Here is a 6,583-nt window from a genome sequence, read left to right as displayed (position 1 = left end):
TAGGAGGTCTGCTATTGGCTGCCCTCCTATTCAATAAGAAGAATTGATGACCATAGAGAAGTTTATTTCTCCATGCTGGGTAAAATAACAAGGACATCTCCAGGCTCTTCACTGGACCCAGTGGTCACCAAACCCTTCGAGCATAAACAAGGCCACATGACTGTGCCCTTCTTGTCAAGAAGGAAGGACCATAATGTTGGAGTTGGGTGGTTTGCATTCCTCAGGAAAGGGCACCCTATAGACTGGAGAACTTGAGAAAGAGAAAATACATTCAATTAAAATGCAGGGACCCAGAAATTCGTGTCAAGGGCACGACTCCGTTGTAATGTGCTTTTTGGAGGTGGGAGGTTGCTGGGCAATAGAAGTATCAGAAATCCTTGTTCCAAGGTTACAGGTGATGTTTGAGATCAGCTCAGGAGCCCTATGAAGAAGAGTTAAAGACAACGAAGTTCAGGGCTACATTTCCTTTCCCTCTAGAGTCCCAACAGAAAAAAAAACATAGAGAGGCTGGGTGTTGGTCTGATGCACAATGGGAGAGTCTCTGGCGTTTCCTCCCGCAGCAGGGTGAAGCTCATTCTGATACTCACGCAAAGACGAACATGGACCAAGAGTTGGGGGCAAAGGGCTCAACTTGAGGAAGAGGGACAGCCTCTGAGAGTTCCTCCCCACTCCCAGGGCACCTCCTGCGATACATCCTGAACACAGAGTGCTCATTAAATGCTCCCAAACTTATGTTGCAAGGAATTGAATTGCACCCCAAGAAGGAAGAAAGGAGTAGAAATACCACCTATTGGCTGAGGTCCTTGTCGTCCTGAAATGAAAGCGAAAGGGAAGTTGAATTTAGTAATTGGGAGAGTAAAGAGCAACAACATCTTAGAAAGTTATACAAACATTTGCATCCCGTGCCTACATCACCGGGAACCAAGGCAGGGTCCAATCTGTAGACTTAGCTGCCCCCAGGCTTAAAGGAACCCCTGCAGAACAGGGTAACTGTTCTGCAGCCTCAGGTGGCTTGCTGGGCCAAGATCTGTCCAGGCATCTTCTTCCTTACATGGCTGTCCTTGCCTAGTAGGACAGTATCCATCATTTTCCAGAGGTTTCTTACCTTGCTGGCCTCTAAAACAGAGAATGAAGCTCACCACGAGGGCAAAGAGCCCCAGCACAAGGCCCCTGACTCCAGTCAGCATCTTGGTCCGGGAAGAATCTGACTGAGCCTCTGGGAAGAACAGACCCCAGGGTCAGTCTCACCTCCACCTGCTGCAACACCCGGCCTGGCCTGACACCTGGAGCCTGACCTAGTGCACCGTGGGGGGAAAGGGAGAGGATAGTGCCAAGCTTGGGACCACTGTGGGGAAGGAGAGGATGTGGAAAACACCCCAAAGTTCTGGGTCAGACTGGTGATGTCCACAGGAGGCAAATGCTGGTTTTAGGTCAACCCATTAAGTCCAAGCATAAGGGACTGAAGGGAGGTGGAAGGGAGAGGCCAGGTCCCAGTCTGAGGGCCAGTCATGAAGGTGATTGCTTTCCTAACAAGGAGAGATTCTTTAGGATCCCCCAGGGCAGGGGTAAATGCACGCTAGAATCACCAGACCCTTGCTGCCCCCAGTCTATACCAGTTAGAGCGCTGGTGAGGACACATGGGGTGGTGTGAACCCAATGGGTAGTGGTGGATCCCAGAGCCTGCAGCTTAGAGGGTCATCGGGGAGTAATTTACTCCAGTCTACAGTGACAGGACTGTCCAAGCTGGGGTGCTCCACTTGGCAGGTATAGACGTCTCCCTGTTGGGGGTTCATTTTCAGCATCACCAGGATCTGGAAGGTCCAGTCTCCGTTATGGATTAGATTGGTGGACACAAGCTGCACTATTTCCTCCTGTCCATTCTGGAACCAGCGGACTTGAATGTTGCCTGGATAGAAATCTGTCACGTGGCAGACAAGCAGGTTGGGGTGCTGCAGGGGCCCCTTCTTGGAGGGGGGCACGTTCACTTTAGGCTGGAGTAGGAGTGGGAAAAAGAATCTTGTTATGACAAGGGAGACAGTTAACGCAGTGCATCTAGCAATTTTCTTGCCAAATTGGCTTCTAGATGTTAAAGATGAAATATCACCTGTTAAGCTGTTTGGAGGCAGAAGACGGGGAACAGTGCAGGAAAAACAGAATAAAATGTTGCAATGTTTCAAGAAGAAAGACCTTGTCATACACGATAAAGAAAGCGAGGAGAAGACTAGGAGAGGGTCAAATTTGACACTCCCTAACACTCTCACCAGAAGCGTATAAGGTAGTGACTAATGTTCTTTGAACAGAAATGTTGAACCAGCAATGGAACTACCTAAATTTACATTTTCCATCTTGTTCAAAAGGACTCATAACCCTTCCAAATACTATCTTGGAATCAGAGTGTATCCAGTCGGTAGTTTTCCTTTGATCAATCAGCCTGAGGTGCTCATTAAACAGAGGCAAAGAAATGAAGCACCTCGGTCCGTCTTCCTTAGCCTGTACGCCTCCCGGCCATCTCGACCAAAAAGAGCTTCTAGCAACATCCACAAACCCAATGTTCTTGGCTTTTTCGTGTTGGATTAACAGGGAGTCTGGCCTTTTCCCGTGTGGTCCGGCCCCAACCCGGTGAAGTCCTTTGGGTTTAGGCTGTGCTGGGGCTTGGAGATGGGAAAGAGGCCTGTCCCCTTCTCCGCTGCCCAAGGCCGCCCCCCCGGGGTCTTCTCTTTCCCACCTACCCCTCGCCTCTGCGCTTCAGGGCGAAAGCCTCGTGCGGCTCCTGGCTGTGTCCCCACACGGTGGCCCCGGCGCCCTTAGCTCCAGGAGCTCCCTCCGGGTGTTCCAGCTCCTGCCGGTCACGCGCCGAGCTCCGTCACAGCCACAAACACACCCACGGCGCTGTCAAGCTCCACGTTCATGTCTCAGTTGTAAATGTATCGCTCCAGGAAGCGGTGTGTCCCGTTGAACTCGTGGCGGTCACTCCTCCTCTGTGAGCCAGAAGGACCAGGGCGGGGTGCTCCTGAAGGACCGGGTGGGGCTGGGCCCCAGAGGCCCCATGCACGCCAGGCGCTGGGCCCTTCACTGTGGAGTGGCCGCAGCCAGGGCCACGTATTTCCTGGCTTTGCTTTTTCTCCGGGGTCCCCATTTTTCTTCCAGCAGAGTGTGCAACTTGGAGGGGTCACTGCGCCCTAACCCAGGGCCCAGAGCATGGCCAGAATCAATACTTGTGCTCACCAGTTCTCAGTGATTTCTCTCTCCACTTCACCTCCAATTTCTTTGTCACTCTCAATAGATCAACCAATCAATACAAGATTATTTATTACTATTGATGTAAAGGTATTTTGCTTTACTGATGTCACCTCCCAGGGTTAAATGAGAAAAATACAAATTTTTACACCCAATCAATCACATGATCTTGGATAAATCATACAACCTCCCTGGCCCCAAGTTTTCTTACCCAATAAGTGGGGATTTAACTAAAGAATCGCTGAAGTCCTTTTCAGCATTAATAATGAAGAGCCCTGCCTCAGAGGGACACAGTGACAGGCGGGTTCTGGGAGGGACGAAGCCGGTGCAGGAGCACAGGAGGTGAGTCTGCCATCTGCTGAGAGGTGGAGGCAGAGGGAGATGTGTAGGGAGCGGACGTTCACGGAGGGGTGTAAGGAGGAGCAGAGGGAAGAGAGCTCTGGCAGAAGTGCCCAGCGACCAGAGGAGCAGCAGGAAGGGGAAGGTGGGTGGCCAGGTGACAGGAGATGGGGCAGGCAGGAGTGGTGCAGCCGGTTTGGGTGCCCAGGAGTTTGGGGATTTTTCCTACAGGGAATAGGTATCATTCGATCTGTACAGGGGAAGGGGGTCCTGGAGGGAGCGTGGCCAGTGGATTGATGTTTTTACAACAGGCAAGAAGTGATGAGGGTGGAGACTGGAATTAAGGCTATGAGAGAGGTTATGAAGCAAAGTCTACAGGGCCTGGGGAGAGGAAGGCCCGCTCCTCCCACATGCGGCGCGAGAGCGGTAAGCGTGGTGTTTAAGATCACAGACTCGGGGAGAGGGGGCCGTGCTCCTCTTCTTGCTTTTTTTTTTTTTTTTTTAAATATATCTTTATTGATTTCAGAGAGAGGAAGGGGGAGGGAGAGAGAGAGAGAGAGAGAGAGAGAGAGAGAGAGAACATGCCCCCTGCTGGGGAGCGAGCCCTCAGCCCCGCCTGTGCCCTGCCCGGGACATGAACTGCCATCTCCTGGGTCCTAGGTCCATGCTCAACCTCAGCCCGGCCGTCCGGGCTCTCTCCTCTTCTATCGCAGTGACTTAGTAACCGGGTGACCTCAGTGAAGTACAGTGTCCTTGTATGAAAATGGGGACAAGGGTGTTTCTGTGACAACACTATCTGGGTTAACTGAGATCGAGGAGGTAAGCTACAGCATTGGGCCTATGACAAAGTAAGGCTTCAGGTGACAATGGCCGTGATCGCATCCAGGCTTTTATTCTTCCAACACTATATTCTTCCAACACTATATTCTTGCCTGGTTTCCGCCCACCGCTCACGTTTGTTCACTTTCAAGCTCCTTAAGAGTATTGAACATCTGCCTGGCTGGCATGCTCAGTGGTTAGAGCGTTGGCCTGTGGACCGAAGGGAAGCAGGTTTGATTCCGGTCCAGGGCACGTACCTGGGTTTCAAGTTCGTTTCTGGCCCCGGCTGGGGCACGTGCAAGAGGCAGCCAGTCAGTGTGTCTCTCTCACATGTATGTTTCTTTCTCTCTCCCCCTCCCTCCTTCCCTCCCTCCCCCCCCTCTTAAAAAAATAAAAATAAAAGTATTGAACATCTATGAGGCCCACTTCCTCCCTGACCTTGCCCTCCCCACCACTCACTGTCCCCAAAGGTTAGTGTCTGCCACATCTCACGATCTGCCCACACTCCCCTCAGACACTGCTGGTCGTTCTTAATGAGGATTATTTCACTCGCATCAGTCCTTAACCATCAACCATAATAATTAGCTCACACGCATACCGCCAGTTCTACCCGTGTTTGGCCACATGGCCGCTGGGAGTCGCCCCCGGACATCCCACGGGAGCCTCCACATTGCCCTGCGGCTGAGACCCTGGCACCTGCTCTTCCTCCCAAGCCCTGAGGATGGCGCCACCCATCACCCAGCCTCGGGCTAAGAGCTCCCAGCCTCCCGAACTCATTCTGGTCAGGTAACAAGGCTATTATTTTGCCTCTCGCCCCTCTGTCCCCTGGATGGGTGACTCAGACTCTTGTCACTGCCAGCCTGGATAAATTCGGTGGCCACAGCCTTCTCCATGCCTCAGTTTTGGCCCCCAGTTCACCCCCTGACTTACGGCCCCAGTTGCCTCAGCGTGACGTCCAGTCTTCCGACATCATGAGCAAGGCTCCCCCGGACCTCCGCCCGCTGGCCTGCCTAAGCCCTCTCCTGCCCCTCCAGCCTTCTACCCAGTCTTCTGGTTTTAGCTTCGTGCTTCCCTTGCCCCTCAGCCTCGGGGTTCCTGGCCCCATCCAGTCGGGGCCTCTGACATCTGTGTCCCGCCGGCCTCCCTGCCCCACTGCCCGCGTCTGACTCCATTTCCTGTTCTGCCAAGAGGTTCCCCACCTGTTCTTCAATCAGGACACATCCCTGTTGGTTCTGAGTAGTGGTCTGATTTTTTTTTCTTTTTAAAAGCAATTGACTTTTTCCTTCCTTTTCAAATCTTATTTGAAAAGCTGATATCACACGAGAGTGTCTCAAAACTGCTTTTTTTGTGTGTATGTGAAAAATATTAGTTTGTGAAATTCTGGGAAAACATCTGAAGTGTCTAGAGCAAAGCTCAGTGGCTTCTTCTGTGAAGTAAATCATCTTTTCAGAACAGTCCCATTAAGGATGTGTGATTACTAAGGGCAAGGATGGCAATGTGGCAGCACCGTGAGGTGCCCCCGACCAGCCCTGGGGCCCGGGACAAATACAGCAACCTCTCCGGGTCCCAGCCTTTCGCCTGTAAGAAGGAATGTTATATCTATTTTTTTCTCTGGAAGGACTAAATTAAATAAAATAAGACCCTGTAAAGAAAAGTTAGAGCAGAGCGTCTGGCCCGCTCACAGGTTAGAGCCCTTCCCCTGGCCGCGCCGGGGTGGGTGAGACCACGAGAAGCCAGGGGACCAGCCCTGGTTTGTTCAGAATGACTGAAAAGGAGCGCCCTGGGGCACAGCCTCAACGCTCAGAGGAGCTTTTGTTACCTCAATGCTGATCGTTTCTGTGTCACCTCTTCTTTCAGGGCTCTGGACCCCGCCGCCCCGCGGACTCTCGGGGTGAACTCCCCTCATTCCCCTCACTGACGAGCCCACGGCCTCCCCAGCCCGGGTTTCAATGAGCTCGCCCCCGTCCATCACCGCGCCGCTCCCAGGAGAGCCCGTGGGCTCTCCTCCCGCCCCCTGGGACACCGTCCCCGCTCACCAGCCCCGCGCAGCCTGCCCCGCGTCCTGCTCTCCGGGACCCAAGCCCCTCGGTTTCTCCGCTCAGCCGCAGGCACCAGCCCCACAGCTGAGCTGCGCTGGCCCAGTCCTCCGCCCACCTGAGCGACGAATATCAGAAAATCTGCTCCTTCC

At 53.0% G+C, this 6,583-nt stretch overlaps 1 pseudogene across 1 annotated transcript; it reads right to left on the bottom strand.

The window, feature by feature from the left end:
* Positions 1–583: 583 nt before the first annotated feature.
* Positions 584–6,364, bottom strand: LOC308558683 (HLA class II histocompatibility antigen, DP beta 1 chain-like; annotated as a pseudogene). Its single transcript has 5 exons — positions 6,311–6,364; positions 2,732–2,978; positions 1,715–1,991; positions 1,106–1,216; positions 584–630 (listed from the first exon to the last, which is right to left on the bottom strand). The product of its transcript is annotated as an HLA class II histocompatibility antigen, DP beta 1 chain-like (transcript).
* Between the last annotated feature and the right edge of the window lie 219 nt (positions 6,365–6,583).

The sequence above is a fragment of the Miniopterus schreibersii genome (genome assembly GCF_964146895.1).
Source record: "Miniopterus schreibersii genome assembly, chromosome: 6".
Lineage (NCBI taxonomy): Eukaryota > Metazoa > Chordata > Mammalia > Chiroptera > Miniopteridae > Miniopterus > Miniopterus schreibersii.
The sequence above is the reverse complement of the archived record's forward strand: the minus strand, read 5'-3'. Positions and strand labels throughout refer to the sequence as shown.